The sequence below is a fragment of the Macrobrachium rosenbergii genome, chromosome 12 (assembly GCF_040412425.1).
Source record: "Macrobrachium rosenbergii isolate ZJJX-2024 chromosome 12, ASM4041242v1, whole genome shotgun sequence".
NCBI classification, from domain to species: domain Eukaryota; kingdom Metazoa; phylum Arthropoda; class Malacostraca; order Decapoda; family Palaemonidae; genus Macrobrachium; species Macrobrachium rosenbergii.
This window is the reverse complement of record NC_089752.1, coordinates 22,941,045-22,957,988: the sequence shown is the minus strand read 5'-3', so window position 1 is coordinate 22,957,988 and position 16,944 is coordinate 22,941,045.

Below are 16,944 nucleotides of genomic sequence, written 5' to 3'. Positions count from 1 at the left end.
CTTCGCCAAAGAATTTTACATTATACAGCAGTTTAACCAATCGACCAATCTATCATATTTCATTTTCTTTACAAGACTAAATAACCTTATTGCAAAATTCACAGTATCATTGTTGTATTTGTCAATTCTTCACCTATTGGATCCACTTTGATCCACAAGTCTAAAAATTTATCTCAACAGTTTCTACGGCCATGCTTCCTTCAGCCCCTATCAACTGCACTTTATTTCTTTACAGGAGAGTGTATTCAAATGTTGCTTCACAGACACTCGTATATTCTGCCAAATCTTTTGAAATAATCCTAATACCTTCCTTGCTTAGTTCGTCCTGCGATTCGCCTAAAACTTTGTTTGAATCCTTTAAGGGAAGTTTAAGAAGAAAATATCTTAAGGGTTCTAATATTTTGGTTACAGACTGCTTATCAATTGAACTCATGTAAGGAGAATTTAGAGCTGTTATTAGGACCTACCCACTAGGTGGGCGAGCCAGCCCAACTCCGGGCCGATCACATACCCGGATAAATAGGAAGGAGTTGGAATCATGGAAAGCAAACCATCCGTATCTGCCAAGTTATGAAATGATCCGCTCAAGATATAAACAGCTAGAGGAAGCTCATTAAAAACAGCTACCCCAACTAGGGATTAAACAGAAAACAACAAAGACGCCTTTACGTACATTTTTAAGAATCGAATCATAACAGTATTATGAAATCGGTCACAGAGGACAATAAAAATTACTTTGGAGGTTTTATGCTTAGATTACGAAGCTAATTTCTGAACGAAATGTTGAACACACAATCTAAAATTAATATCGTCTACGACTGTTACGCGCCGATTCTGTAATTACATTTTCATATTAACAGATATTCTATGAAGAGATTCATATAAAGAGATTCTACAAAGACTTCTTTACATAAGTTGAAACGTTTGGAATCAGGAGATATTTCTCGTACGATTAGTTATGCATGGAATTTTAAGTCTAAATTTAGTATTATGAATAGAAATTGGAAATAAGTCCTAGCATAAATACTAATTCATCGGGAAAAGTTTTCTTATATAAATTATACAACGTACTTTTGAAAGATGTCCTCACAAAATTTCTCTTGCATAAAAATTCGACAGTCGCTTTCACACGGTTTAATCTACACTGCGTCTGGAAACCGCCTCCAATAACGCCACGAGGTCTCGGCTAACAGACACACCTTCCGTGGGCTCGCCCGATTAATCAGCTCCACTGGCGTTCACGGGTGTTAAAAAAAGTTGGCAGATCCATCACCCTTTGTATGCAGCCCACGCCTACAGGGCCAAATTGCTGTGGAAAGCGCAATAAAACCAGGCGTATCAAACGTAATCATCCTTGTCTCCTGATTGCGATCCAATTGCCAAATCATCCGTTCATTCGACCGGTGTCTTTTGATCAAATGTTATCCTCTATGAATGCCCCTGATCTCCATGGCATCGCAACACCAATCAACTAATCGAATTAAAAATCTACATGATCCAATTTGTTGGACGAGTGGCAAAACAGGAGAGAGTGAGTTTAGTGTTCAAACGATGAAAACTCGCGATTAAATTAGGACTTTGTCACTCAACCCTGTCACTGAGCAAAAGAACAATGAACTCTCTCGTCCTAGCTCTGATCGCTCACAGTTGCGTAGGAACGCGAGCAGGAGGGGGAGTAGGAGGAGAAGGGGGAGGAGGAGCAGTTCCGCACTGCACGACGGGAAGGAAACCTCGAGGGTGAGGTACTGAAGGAGGAGGAGATGGATGCGTTGCAAGAGAATAAAAAAGGAGAAGAGGGAGAAACCACGACACGGAGAGAAACACCGAGTTAAAATCACATCACCATTTCATTTTTACGATTGAGCAGATGACACCAGGAATCGTCTCAGAAAGTCGGTGTGTTTTCACGACCTTCCCGCCGAAGGAGGGCCGGGGCTAACGCCAGTGATCCAGGACCCCGACACCAAATCACTCTTTCTATTACGACGATGATGTGTTACGTGGAGGAGGGATTTACATAATATCTTTCTTTACCCCGGGGCCCACAATGGCATTATCCCTCACTCTCTCGCTTTTTACTTCTCTTTTCAAGCCGCATCGTCTGGCAACCCAGAACCTCCTATGGCCCATCATCTGGGCCCAAATGACATTGTTACTCATTTCACGATGTGGGTTTTCTTATGGGTCTCAACACCAAGCATCGCTCGCATCGTAATCATTCTCTCTCTCTCTCTCTCTCTCTCTCTCTCTCTCTCTCTCTCTCTCTCTCTTCGTACAAGACGTTAGTACCTCAGCACCGATCATGCGGTGAAATAAGGCCTATTGTTAAAACGGGATATGATACCACTTGCCTTCAATAAGCCCTTTGGGGAACGCGATGGATCGGGCGATATATGGTTGACCAAAGCGAAGCCCACCTCGTTCTCCGGTGACTGAGTGAGACATTTTCGTGCTCCTTTTGATATTGTGTAGATAAAAGCAGGGATGGGGAAAGCCGAGGGATGTATGCCGGTAAGAAAGAAATATAAACGCTCTCGGGTTTGTTCCTGGGTTGTTTCAATTCCCCGGCGAATATTATATGCCGACTGCTTCCACTACAGTTAGTTACTATAGATTTTTTTGTTCACTTTTGGTCGTTTGTGGAGATGCATATTTACAAGCACAAACCTGCATGTTCATGTATGTGTGTAGTTCAGAGGTACAGTCGAAGGTTTCCACCTGCAAGGTCTGTGGTTTGATCCCGGCCTACTGCCCACCAGTTGACTCAGCTATGAATGAGTACCATTGTCTGCTTGAATCAAGAAAAGGACATGGGGTTTAGCAACCTCATCCCTTGCTTTCTCTATTCATGAATACCCACATACACACACACACACACATATACAATTATATTTAATTTATATATAAATATATATGTATATGTATTAGATATATATATATATATATATATATATATATATATATATATATTTATATATATATATATATATATATATATTGTATATATATATATATATATATATATATATATATATATGTATATATATATATATATATATATATATATATATATATATATATACTATATATATATATATATATATATATATATATATATATATATATATATATATATATATATATATATATATATATATATATATACTATATATATATATATATATATATATATATATATATATATATATATATATATATATATATATATATATATATATATATATATATATATATATATATATATATATATATATATATATATATATATATATATATATATATATATATATATATATATATATATATATATATATATATATATATATATATATATATATATATATATATATATATATATATATATATATATATATATATATATATATATATATATATATATATATATATATATATATATAGACCTATTAACTCATATACGTAAATTTTCCTTCATCAATAATCTTACATTATAATTATAAATTTCAGGTTACTATAAGGTTTGGCGGCCTCTGATTGGCTGATACAGGGAGGTATGTCTACAGCTCCGAAAACTAGCAATATGTTTATATTTCTTCATTTATCTCACGTTTTGCACAAGATAGGAAAGTTTTGGTCATACCATGGGATTCGGCATTAATTGTACAACTAAATCGTGATTTCCTGAAATCAATAAGATAAAACACAAAGGAATTACAACGAGCAAAAGTGAAGAGAGAAGCATTTCATTCTTTATACCTGTTTTACTTGTCATCGGATTTTGCATCATTCATGCGATCAAGATCAAATAAAACTTGTGTTTTAATACAATAAATTCGCCTGAATACGCTGGTGCTTTCAGATTTTAGATGCGTGTGATATGTGAAGAGAAAATGAAGAATACGTCTTATTATGGTGCATCTGATCTTGACTCAGTTTGATAGTAGTGCCGAGAGACGGTGGTCTGCAAACAGCGAAAGCTTTGAGGCGCCTTTGACAGTTGCCAATTAGCGACATGAGAAGTTTGCAGTTTCGAAAATACTTACCTTATTATTATGTCATTAATTTTTCCGTAAATAAATGCACAGAATTCCCATTATGACTATCGAACATTTTCACTTTAATATCATATATATCCGTATGTCTGGACATATCTGATAAGAAAAAATTAATAATCAGATGGATGCATATGGGTGTGTTGGCTTCAATTTCAGCTAGGTGAGAAATTTGCATACCGTAGGGTACAAGATAAACAACAGGCCTACATAATTATGAGTTCATTATTATGGCCGCTTGCTTCTCTGGTCAAAAACACCAAAAGCTTATGGTTTTTGTTCGTTCATTCAATGAACGAAAGTACATCTTTTCATTTCTTACCATAAAATCTATTGGCGATGTAACGAATGTAAAATTCTTTTTAGAATTTGTTTGAGCTACTCTTACACCAGAATGTTTATTCCTTTATATACATGTAACATTTGATAATTATGTAGGCATGTTGTTTATCATGTATAGGCATGTTGTTTATCATGTAGCCTACAGTATGCAAATTTCTCACCTAGACTAAATTGAAGCCAACACATCCCGATGCATCCATCTGATTATTAATTTTTTCTTATCAGATATGTCCAGACATACGGATATATATGATATTAAAGTGAAAATGTTCGATAGTCATAATGGGAATTCTGTGCATTTATTTACGGAAAAAGTAATGACATAATAATAAGGTAAGTATTTTCTCATGTCGCTAATTGGCAACTGTCAAAGGCGCCTCAAAGCTTTCGCTGTTTGTAGATCACCGTCTCTCGGCACTACTATCAAACTGAGTCAAGATCGGATGCAACATAATAAGACATATTCTTCTTTTCTCTTCACATATCATACGCATCTAAAATCTGAAAGCACTAGTGTATTCAGGATGAATTTATTGTATGCAAACACAAGTTTTATTTGATCTTGATCGCATGAATAATGCAAAATCCGATGACAAGTACAAACAGGTATAAAGAATTAAATGCTTCTCTCTTCACTTTTACTCGTTGTAATTCCTTTGCGTTTTATCTTATTGATTTCAGGAAATCACGATTTAGTTGTACAATTAATGCCGAATCCAATGTTATGACCAAAACTTTCCTATCTTGTGCAAAACGTGAGGTAAATGAAGAATTATATAAACATATTGCTAGTTTTCTGAGCAACATACGTAAAAATGAGATAGTGAGCAGCCGCCTACCTCCCGGTGCCAGCCAATCAGAGGCAGCCAAACAAACGTCTCGTAGGCCCAAGAATCTACGTTAAGTGAACCAGCTATAGCACATCACGCCTCTACCTATTCCGCTCCGGTGAAATTCACGGTAACCTTTTTCTCACACTTCACTCCCCCCCACCCGCCCTACCCCATCCTACTCCTGGGGACTGGCTCATTAACTCAAAAGACAGGTTCTTATTTTGAGCTACCAAGACCACTACACTGGAGTTTTTGGCTTGTGTTATGGAAGCACAATTCCAAATGAAAAGGAAGGAGAGGAGGATGCATAAAGCAGAGTGCATGAATCATGGAATGAAATACACGTATCTCCTAACTGAATTGGTAAATAATACGTCACGTGTGCTAAAGTGTAGAATCATACAAGGGAACACTTGCGGAGTATCATGTCATTGAGGCCAGGTCCTACCACTGGGATTGGGACACGATGTTAAGATTGTAAATATTGGTTATTTAGTCAGCATCAGGATGACCTACTATCCATTTCAGGGACTAATCTACGTAATCGAATGTCAGCTATCCCCCATAGGTAGGAAAGGGGGCGAGATGGGGAGGCCAGGAAAGTGGGTTGAAGGAGGGATGAGGAGGGGAAGGGAGAGGGAGGGACAGGATGGGGACAAAGGACGTTCGAATGCATAGTTTGGCGATGCTTGGCAACACCATGTAAGTCAAGAGTAAACGCCGTATATAACTAAAACCATTTGACAATGCACTATATTACCAAAAATTAGCGGGAGGTGCCTTGTACACTGTCAAAGTACCATTTCGATCAAATAATTATTTTGAAAGATATCTGAGAAAAGCGATGCTTCGCGGTCCCTGAATGGACAGTAACTAACAAAATTTACCAAGCATTGATACCCGTACTTTTTTTCTTTTTTATGAAAAATGGTCACCAGACATACCACTTTCATATTTTCACAATTTACTATGAATACACCAGCGCGCTGAATTAAAACAGCAATACCAACACCTTAGTGCGCTAAATCACAAGGGTAATAGTTTCCTATGAGTACAAAAAATGAGCTTTATTTCCCCGCTAACACCATACCACGTTCACATGGTTATGAATTACTGTATGTGTTGCATGACAATGTGGTACATTACAGCGCTAATAATTCACTGTCGATGATTAATTACACAGCAAGTATTTTATGCATAATTTTCGAAAATGTATCACCAACCAGTGTCAAGGACTTAATTTTAACGACTTATACGTTCATTAACCGGGTTTTAAAAATCTTGTGTTTGCGAAGCACTTAACGGCAAGCAAAATTTACCGAGAAAAATGCTCGTAAGAGCTATAATAAAAAGTTGCCGTAATTTTTATTACAGCTCTTACAAGTAATAATTATAGCTTTTAAAATACTTGTAAGAGTATAATAACAAGTACGGCAACTAAGCTCGTACTTTTGATAATAACTCTTACAAGTATTTTGAGAGGTACAATAAGATACTTGTAAGAGCTATAATAAAAAGTACGAGCTTTGTTGCCGTAATTTTTGTTACAGCTCTTACAAGTAATAATTACAGCTCTTAAAATACTTGTAAGAGCTAATAAAAAGTACGGCAACTAAGCTCGTACTTTTGAATATAGCTCTTACAAGTATTTTGAGAGCTATAATAAAATACTTGTAAGAGCTATAATAAAAAGTACGAGCTTAGTTATCGTAATTTTTATTATAGCTCTTACGAGTACTTTGAGAGCTATAATAAAATGCTTGTAAGAGCTATAATAAAAAGTACGAGCTTAGTTATCGTAATTTTTATTATTGCTCTTACTAGTAATCATCTTCTTCTTTTAACGTGCTTTTTCCCATTTTTTTTGTATGGGGTAAGCACGATGCCTTCTTCTGAAGGACTTTGATTTGGCTTTGGGGTAGACCGTAGTCTCGATCGGCTGCCTTGCCTGACATCGCTTAGACAACCGGCAGCCCATGTACATGTATCGTACCAAATCACCAGCTCCCTTTCTCCCAGCAGCGAGGAGAGTTGAGCGGTTAGGTCGACAGTTCGAGACGTGCGAGGTGTCTGTTATGTTTTTAGAAGATGTTGGAGTGGCTTTGTTTGTGTGTGTATTAGTCTATAACACCCATTTGCTTTTAGCAACCTATCCGTTGACTGCATATATAATCCCGGGATGTCTACACGGATAGCAAAGTGTCCGCCTCTCTGACCGATCGGCTGTGGATTTGAACCCGCACCACAGACCTCTATGAAGTCCGAAGCTGCTGCTCTATCGACTTGGCCATCGAGGCTATGTTCTTACTAGTAATATAGCTCTTAAAATACTTGTAAGAGCTATAATAAAAAGTACAGCAACTAAGCTCGTACTTTTGATTATAGCTCTTACAAGTATTTTTCTCGTTTAAATTTTGCTTCCGTTAAGAGCTATAATAAACAAGTAAAAATGCGTCAGTTTCATCAGCGCAATCAATTTTCTGTACAGCGCTAACATGTATAATCAGACCACCGAAAATAGACTATCTATCAGTGGTCTCGACATATCTGCAGAAACGCGATCGATGAAACTTTATACGGCCCGGTAGTGGCCTATCTATGGTTGCCGAAGTACGATTATGGCTAACAACCTTAAATAAAATACTACTGAGGCTGAGGGCTGCAGTTTGGAATGTTTGATGATTGGAGGGTGGATGATCAACATACCAATTTGCAGCACTCTAGCCTCAGTAGTTTTTAAGATTTGACGGCTGACAGAAAAAGTGCGGACAGAATAAAGTGCGGATGGGCAGACAAAGCCGGCTCAATAGTTTTCTTTTACAGAAAACTAAAAGTACGAGCTTAGTTTCCGTAATACTAGCACAACTAAGATTGTTTAGGAGAAATATACAATTCTACTCCTCATATCAATAGTGCAAGAACCGCAACCTCCCCAAAAATGTATAATTAAAAACGCTCATGAAATATTCTCCTAAAAAAAAATTGAAATTAATGGCCTGAACCGCGTAATCCAGCCTGTCGTTCCACGAAGACGACGACCACGGATGGCGCTGATGAATATGACGACAGACACGGCGATGACGCTGAAGAATTCCTGTCCATCCATCACGCAAGCCGCCCCAAAAATCCCCAGGGGCCCAGGTGCCACAGCGTCATGAAATCTCCGGCCTGACATAATCACAGCGGCGGCTGAGGCGGTGGGGAAAGGACGAGGACCAACAGCAGCAGAAGCAGAAGCAGGGATTTACCTCTACTCTGATTTACTTACAAACGATTAAAGTGGAATTGTGTGCGGCTGAGAGGAGATTGGGGAAGCTTACCAGTCGGGGCAGAGAGGAGGACGCGCCAGCGCGCCCGCGTGCGCGCCCGCGGGGGGAGAAAAGAGGGCATGAACTCGAGCGGTCAACAAAAGAAGTGGTCGTGCTGCGAGAGGGGAAGAGTCAGTCGCAAGGGGAGAGGAAAAAGGGGAAATGGCACGAAAACCTGGGTTTAGCATCAGGGGAAATGGTAGCCATGTTGTAGGTGAGGGATTCTACAGTGTGGATCACTGAATAGAAAAAAAAAGTAAAAGAGGAAATGGGATGTGAAAAGAATAAAAGAATAAAGACAATACATCTGTAAGAAATTTTCAACAATATTTTAGCAATAGAGTGTTCGAAATCAAATTTCTTTTAACACTTTACTTAAAATAATTGAACTATCTCTCTCCCTTTCTCTCTCTTTGTATGTACGTACGTATGTATGTATGTATGTATGTATATATATATATATATATATATATATATATATATACAGATATATGTATATGTATATATATACATATACACACACAGACACATATATATATATATATATATACACACATATATATGCATGTATTCAATACTAAACGAAGATATTACACATATAAATAATATACAATTGAATTTTTACTTTTCGATCCTAATACCCATTAATCACATCACTTTTGTTAGTATATCTTTGGTCGGTAGTAAATCTTGCTCTCCGTACTAGAAATAAATATGGCTCCATGCTCAAAAAAGGGGTAGCATACAGTTGCTTTGAATTTGGTATGCCAGTCCGGTGGCCCGTATCTTGGCTCACAAAATGTTTGATGAGTTCGAATCCCACTACGAGAGAAAGGTTTTCTTTTGTAATTTTATTTCTCATTATATTCAAGATTTGTAGTAGTATGTATCTGTGAAGTATGAGGATATTGATCAATTAACAGGTCATGTATAGCTATTAAAACAAACCCACAAAACACACATTCAATCATGGATATAATTATATACTGTATATATATATATATATATATATATATATATATATATATATATATATATATATATATATATGTATACATATACATAAAATATATATATATATATATATATATATATATATATATATATATATATTATATTTATATATATACATAAATATATATATATATATATATATATATATATATATACTATATATATATATATATATATATATATATATATATATATATATATATATACATACATACATACCTTTTATACATACATACATACATACATAAATATATGAAAAGAAACACAGAGATAGCCTAGCTGACAGATATAAATAAAGAGATGGACAGATATGGAGAGGGAGTTGGGATTCAGAGACATTATAAATGGAAGTAATGATTACTCGAATAAATATGAGAGACCGGGCAGGGTAAAACTGCCACAAGTGATTCTTTAGCGATTTGGTTATTTATGGTGTTTGCCAAAAGGGGAGAGATGATAAATACGACAACGATGATGTTGGGAAACTCTCTCCCATCGTGGGGGAATGTGGAAATGAGGAAATTGGGAAATGGGAAAGTGGGGACATGGGGAAACGTGGAAATGGGGACATGGGGAAGTGTGGAAATGGGGACATGGGGAAATGGGGACATGGGGACATGGAGAAATGGGGACATGGAGAAATGGGGACATGGAGAAATGGGGACATGAAGAAATGTGGAAATGGGGACATGGGGAAATGTGGAAATGGGGACATGGGGAAATGTGGAAATGGGGACATGGGGAAATGTGGAAATGGGGAAATGGAGACATGAGGAAAGTAGAAACGGGGAAATGGGGACATGGGGAAACGGGGACATGGGGAAACGGGGACATGGGGAAATGTATAGATGGGGACATGGGGAAATGTGGAAATGGGGACATGGGGAAATGTGGAAATGGGGAAATGGAGACATGAGGAAAGTGGAAATGGGGAAATGGGGACATGGGGAAACGGGGACATGGGGAAATGTATACATGGGGACATGGGGAAATGTGGAAATGGGGACATGGGGAAATGGGGAAATGTGGAAATGGGGACATGGGGAAATGTGGAAATGGGGACATGGGGAAATGTGGAAATGGGGACATGGGGAAATGTGGAAATGGGGACATGGGGAAATGTGGAAATGGGGACATGGGGAAATGTGGAAATGGGGACATGGGGACATGGGGAAATGTGGAAATGGGGACATAGGGAAATGTGGAAATGGGGAAACTGGGAAATGGGGAAACGGGGACATGGGGACATGGGGAAATGTGGAAATGGGGACATGGGGAAATGTGGAAATGGGGACATGGGGAAATGTGTAAATGGGAAAATGGGACAGGAAAATAGACTGGGAACAGTAAAGCAAGGAAAACTGAGGGTAAAATAGGCCTTGTACCAAAAGGAAAAATGAAAAAAAAAAATAAAATAGGAAAAATTGAGACGCTTCCTACATTTGACTTTTAAAAAATTAAACAGCCAAAAGGGGAAGTAGAAAAAAAAATCTCTACCATAAGATACCAATCAGAAACCTAGCCCCCCCCCCCCAACAAAAAAAATAAAGACCTTCCTCTTTAAGCGAGAAATTAAACTGAAATCACAAAATGTAAAAAAAATAAAATAGAAAAAGAATATAATCGTGTACAAAAGGAAAATATAATAAGATAAAGAGAACGTATTTCAAAAATGGCGAACTCAGGGCAGATGGAGTATTGGAATTCGTTAGACGGAAAAGGGATGAATAAAGTGGAGTCTGAAAAAATGGATCTAAAATTTTACATATTTTGCGGAAACTAAATACAAAATTCTCTCTGTCTGTGTCTCTCTCTCTCTCTCTCTCTCTCTCTCTCTCTCTCTCTCTCTCATGTTATTTCATAATTATCCTTTATAAAATATTTCTTCGTACTTGGGACAAGAAAACATTATACCCCTTATGTGTGTTAGCAAGGAATTTTATCAGATCTATACTTCAGTACATTAAAACTCTCTCTCTCTCTCTCTCTCTCTCTCTCTCTCTCTTATTCATGGGCTCACTTAATTGTTCCACTCTGATGAAGGGTTAACCACTTTAGGTAAGGTTATACCACAGTTTCATCACCATAAGATTTCAATGGCTATAGCGCAGGATCAATAAAAAAAAAAAACAATTATAACCAATAAAAATAATGAACAAGATTATTGTAGCAGTGAAACAACAGTTGTAAAAATAAATCAATATCAGCAATAATAGTAATATCGATGATATGAAAAGTGAGTATAGACGACAGTAGCCTGCGAATAGTTATTCGTTTTTGAAAAATTATTGTTTGCAAGCCCCCAATAGGCGGGCACAGGCGACAGCGCACTTTTGCAAGCACGCTGTAGATGGCACTAAAAGTTCTTTGCAACACTCCCTCAGCCCCAGCAGCACTGCTTTCTGCCTCTTACTTTTCATCTGTTCCTTTTGGACTCCTCCCACTTGGCTGTCAAAGCTTTTCCTAACTTTACCCTGCTCCAATTTTCGCCTTCAATTCAGGAAGAAGCCCTTCGGGCGGGCTCTGTCAAGTCTAGGAACGGCGCTCAAGAGAAGCTGCCTACTTTTGACTCAAGAAAAAAAATATGTCCATCACATGTGAACAAATATACTAAAAATGAAAAAAAAGATAGTCTCCCTATTTTTAAATAAAAAAAAACCCTCCGTCATGGTAAGGAACAGAGAGAGAGAGAAAAAAGAGATATTCTCCTTACCTTTCACTAAAAAAAAAAAACTCCATCATAGGTAAGCAACTAACAAAGATATTTTCTCCCTATTTTTGACTCGGAAAAGGTGTCCAAAAACAGGTGAGCAAATAAACTAAAACTGAGAAGAAAATATTCTCCCTTTTTTGAAGAAAAAAATTCCATTATAGGTAAGAAACTGAGAAAAAAGAAAGGTATTTTCCCTACTTTTGACTCGGAAAAAGTGAAAAGAACGGGTGAGCAAATAAACTGAAATTGAGAGTAAAAGAGATTTTCTCCCTACTTTTGACAAAAAAAATCCATCATAGGTAGGAAACAGAAAAAAAGAGAAATTCTCCCTACTTTTGAATCGTAAAAAAACATTTCCATCAAAGGTGAGCAAATAAACTAAAACTGAGAAAAAAGATATTATCCCTACTTTTAACTAAAAAAAATCCATCATAGGCAAGAAACTGGGAAAAAAGAAAGAGATATTCTCCCTACCTGTGACTAAAAAAAAAAATGTCCATCACTGAAGGGTAAATAAACTAAAGCTTAAGGAAAAAAAAGAGATATTCTACCCACTCTTTACTAAAAAAGAAAACTCCATAATGGGTAAGCAACTGAGAAAGCAAGAAAGAGATATTCTCCACACCTTTGACAAAAAAAAAAAAATGTCCATCACTGAAGGGTAAATAAACTAAAGCTTAAGGAAAAAAAAGAGATATTCTACCCACTCTACTAAAAAAGAAAACTCCATAATGGGTAAGCAACTGAGAAAGCAAGAAAGAGATATTCTCCACACCTTTGACAAAAAAAAAAAAAATGTCCATCATAAGTGAGCATATAAACTAAAATTGAAAAAAACGATATTATCCAAACTTCTGACTCGGAAAAAAAACTCCATCGTAGGTAAGCAAATGCGAAAAAAGAAAGATATTTTCCATACTTTTGAAAAAAAAAAAAAAACTCCATCATAGGTAAGCAAATGTGGAAAAAAGAAAGAGATAGTCTCCCTGCTTCTTATTCGAAAAAAGTCTGATCATAAGTAAGCATACTGAGAATAAAAGGTATTCTCCCATACAGTTAAAATTAAACTGAAATAACAGAACCTCCCCTTTCCCACAGCCTCCCCCCCCCAACCCCCATCAAAAAAAAGAAAGGCGGTTAATTTAAAAAGAAAAAAATCAGAAAACGCTGCCGCGAAATAAAATAAAGAGAACGAATTTCAAAATGGCGAACTCTATGCAGATGGGATATAGTAATTCGGTAAATGGAAACTGGATGAATAAAGTGAGCCCAGAAAAAATAAATAAAAAGCGTATCGAGCTAAAAATTGTATATATTTCGCCAAAACTCACCTTACAAAATAATTTTTCTATCGTGGGATCACTTGATTTTTTAAAATTTCCCTTTGAAGTAGAGTTAACCCCATTACTAAAGGTTATGCCAACATTTTTTTAACCAGCGTGAAGCGTCAGCTTTAGGTTCAAACGCTGGACTTCGAATACAGTTGAAAGAAGAGGTCATCTTTGTCCTTTGATTATCTTAAGGACGTTGAAGAGGCTAATAAATAATAATAATAATAATAATAATAATAATAATAATAATAATAATAATAATAATAATAATACAAAATTTATAAAAAAATAACATCAACATCAAGAAAAATAACAATACCTGTTTTTTTTTTTTTAAATCTATGTTAAGCAAGTAAGGCCATAAAAACTTACATTGTCAGAAGGAATCATTGCATTCAGGGAGACTCGATACCAAAGACTTAAGGATATTCGAATTGAACAAGTAAAAAAGGCGCCGAAGTTTCTTCGGCGCAATCGAGTTTTATGTACAGCGTATAATACTCCATGATATTCTCTGCCACGGCCCATGAAACTCTCAGCCGTGGCCCATGAAACTCTCAGCGGCGGCCCATGAAACTCTCAGCCGCGGCCCAAGAAACTCTCAGCCACGGCCCATGAAACTCTCAGCCGCGGCCCATGAAACTCTCAGCCGCGGCCCATGAAACTCTCAGCCGCGGCCCATGAAACTTTCTGCCACGGCCTGGTGGTGGCCTGTGTTGTTGGCACCTATAGCGGAGCCAGACGCACGATCATGGCTAACTTTAAGCTTAATTAAAATAAAAACTACTGAGGCTAGAGGGCTGCAATTTGGTAAGTTTGATGACTGGAGGGTGGATGATCAACATGCCAGTTTGCAGCTCTCTAGCCTCAGTAATTTTCAACATCTGACTGCGGACAGCAAAAGTGCGGACGGACAGACAAAGCCAGCACAATAGTTTCCTTTTCAGAAAACTACAAGCAGTTTTAGCATTCACAGGATTCCTCATTGAACGCAACCACGCAAGTCGTGCTGAAATCCAAACAGCCGTCTAGAAAGCTTTCAACGATGTGGTTACGGATGCCTTTCCTCGTCTCCTAAAGCCCTGGGAGACTTGGGAAAGCCCGTTTTAATCGACATTTCCTGTTGGCAAATCGACGTCTACTGAATGGCATTTAAGCCAAAACGGTAACCATAGTCCCAGATTTAAGGCCACTTCGGCTCATACAAACATGAGCTGAATAATCCAGAAATAGATTAATCTGACCGAAAGTTGCAAGAGTAAGGTCAAACCGTTCCGAAGAGTAATCTTCGTATAACAAAGATACAGTTACAAAATATCCATCATTATTATTATCATCATTATTGAAAAGAGGAATCGAACAGATTCCCGGAAGCTCTCTGTTAATATCTTTTAATATATGTACCCATAAATAAATGTTGATTTCTCTCTCCATTATTATTATTATTATTATTATTATTATTATTATTATTATTATTATTATTATTATTATTATTATTATTATTATTATTATTATTATTATTATCATTATTATTATTATTGCAAATTAACTTGTACCCCTATTTGGAAAAGGAGAGTCAAACTGACGTCACAACAGCAGTGGTCATACCCACCGAAAAGTTTCATCTCGTTAAAATTTAACGTATTGATAACGACTTATCAAGAGTAATTTCCTAGCAAAATTATTTTTATACAATGTACACAATATGCATGCAAATATTTCCGTAATAAATCTGAAAGCAAAATGGTCTCATGAATAATTAATCACAATACATAATGAATGGATACGAAATGACAAACTAGGTTTTGCATTCTGTTACACACGAAGGCCTCACTGGTACATTCTACATTCTACAAACGACGTAAAATTCTACTTTCACTATAATCATTGTTAGTTGATCTGCCTAGTATTCTGAGAATAACCAGAGAGATTCGATAAAAAGTACTGTTCATGGAAATGATATCCATATAGTAAAATAAAAATAGTTTGGATGAATATTTATTTACGGTACATAAAATGCAACCGTATCTGGAAGTTAGCCCTGCAAATTTCCACGTATTATTTCTAGTTTTCAAATTCCTACCATATTTCGGTCATTCCGTTGTTTTTATATTTTTACGTGTGGCTGACATGTTACACTTTTCGCATAAAAAAGTTTGGTTTCCACCGACAGAAATGTTTTTCAAAAACTTCTGAATGACATTGTAGATCCAGAATTCACTTAATTCCAGATAGTTTATTTCTACTCTTCCACGGCCATCCGTACAGTTTTTCTTTTCATGAGCATTTGCAAATGTTAGCTAATGAAGCCTTTCGAACTCAACCAATCTGAGTGGCAAAAGTGAGAAACATCAGAGACTAAATACATTCTCAGGTTGAAAGTACAATTCAGTATGGATAAGGGAACACATGCGATGTTACATCATCAGGACAAATTAAGCACAAGCAAAGGCCTTCGAGAAGCGTGATGAGTAAATTTACCATTCCCAAATTAAACGTTGATAGTAATTTGCTTATCTGATAACCAACCAGCAATGTCTATCTAGCATCACAATCCACTGGTCTCTGACAAATTTACTTGGAAATTTTCTTCCACTTCATACGGTTGTTTCTCTTTGCAAAATGGATTGTCTCAGTAAGCTCTTTTTGTGAAAAGAAGTATCCCCTGTCTACAGTCTCAACAAATAATTCAGCCGACAGATAAACAAATATGCAATGTTTCAGTGATTAAAAATGCCCGTTGGAGCAAGGGACAGGTTCAGTTCACCAGAAATATATCTATGCGCACCAAGCTTCACCACTGGTGAACATAATGAAGGAAAAATGGTAAGTCACAACGACACTAAAATACTATTCTCCATATTATAGCTCATTTCTAAGTTATTGCAACGACAGCTACAGGAACCCATTGCCTTTACTCACTTCTCTACAGAAAACAAATAACTGGAATGAATTATATCATGTATGCCTATAACGTTAGTCTCCGAATTCTTCCGCATCGCAAAAAAAAAAAAAAAAATCCAATCAAACTTTCATTTCATGAGCTTACCATTATTTCAAAATACAAAAGTGGATGTATTTGTGTTCACATCAGTTATACACATACGCATATTGTATAAACACGTTCATATTTTTCCCTTTATGCCATTTTTTCCCAGGTAGAGGAAATGGTGTCAGAAGGGCGGAATAGTGTTGTTGGCACAACTTGACACCAACTGATGCTGGTAGCCATTTAAAGCTCAATCAATGTAACTACAGAAATATCTTACCTCTGGCTAAGTTAGGAAAAAAATGGCTTTGCAGAATTTTTGTTACTTAGTTTTACCAGGCCACTGAGCTGATTAACAGCTC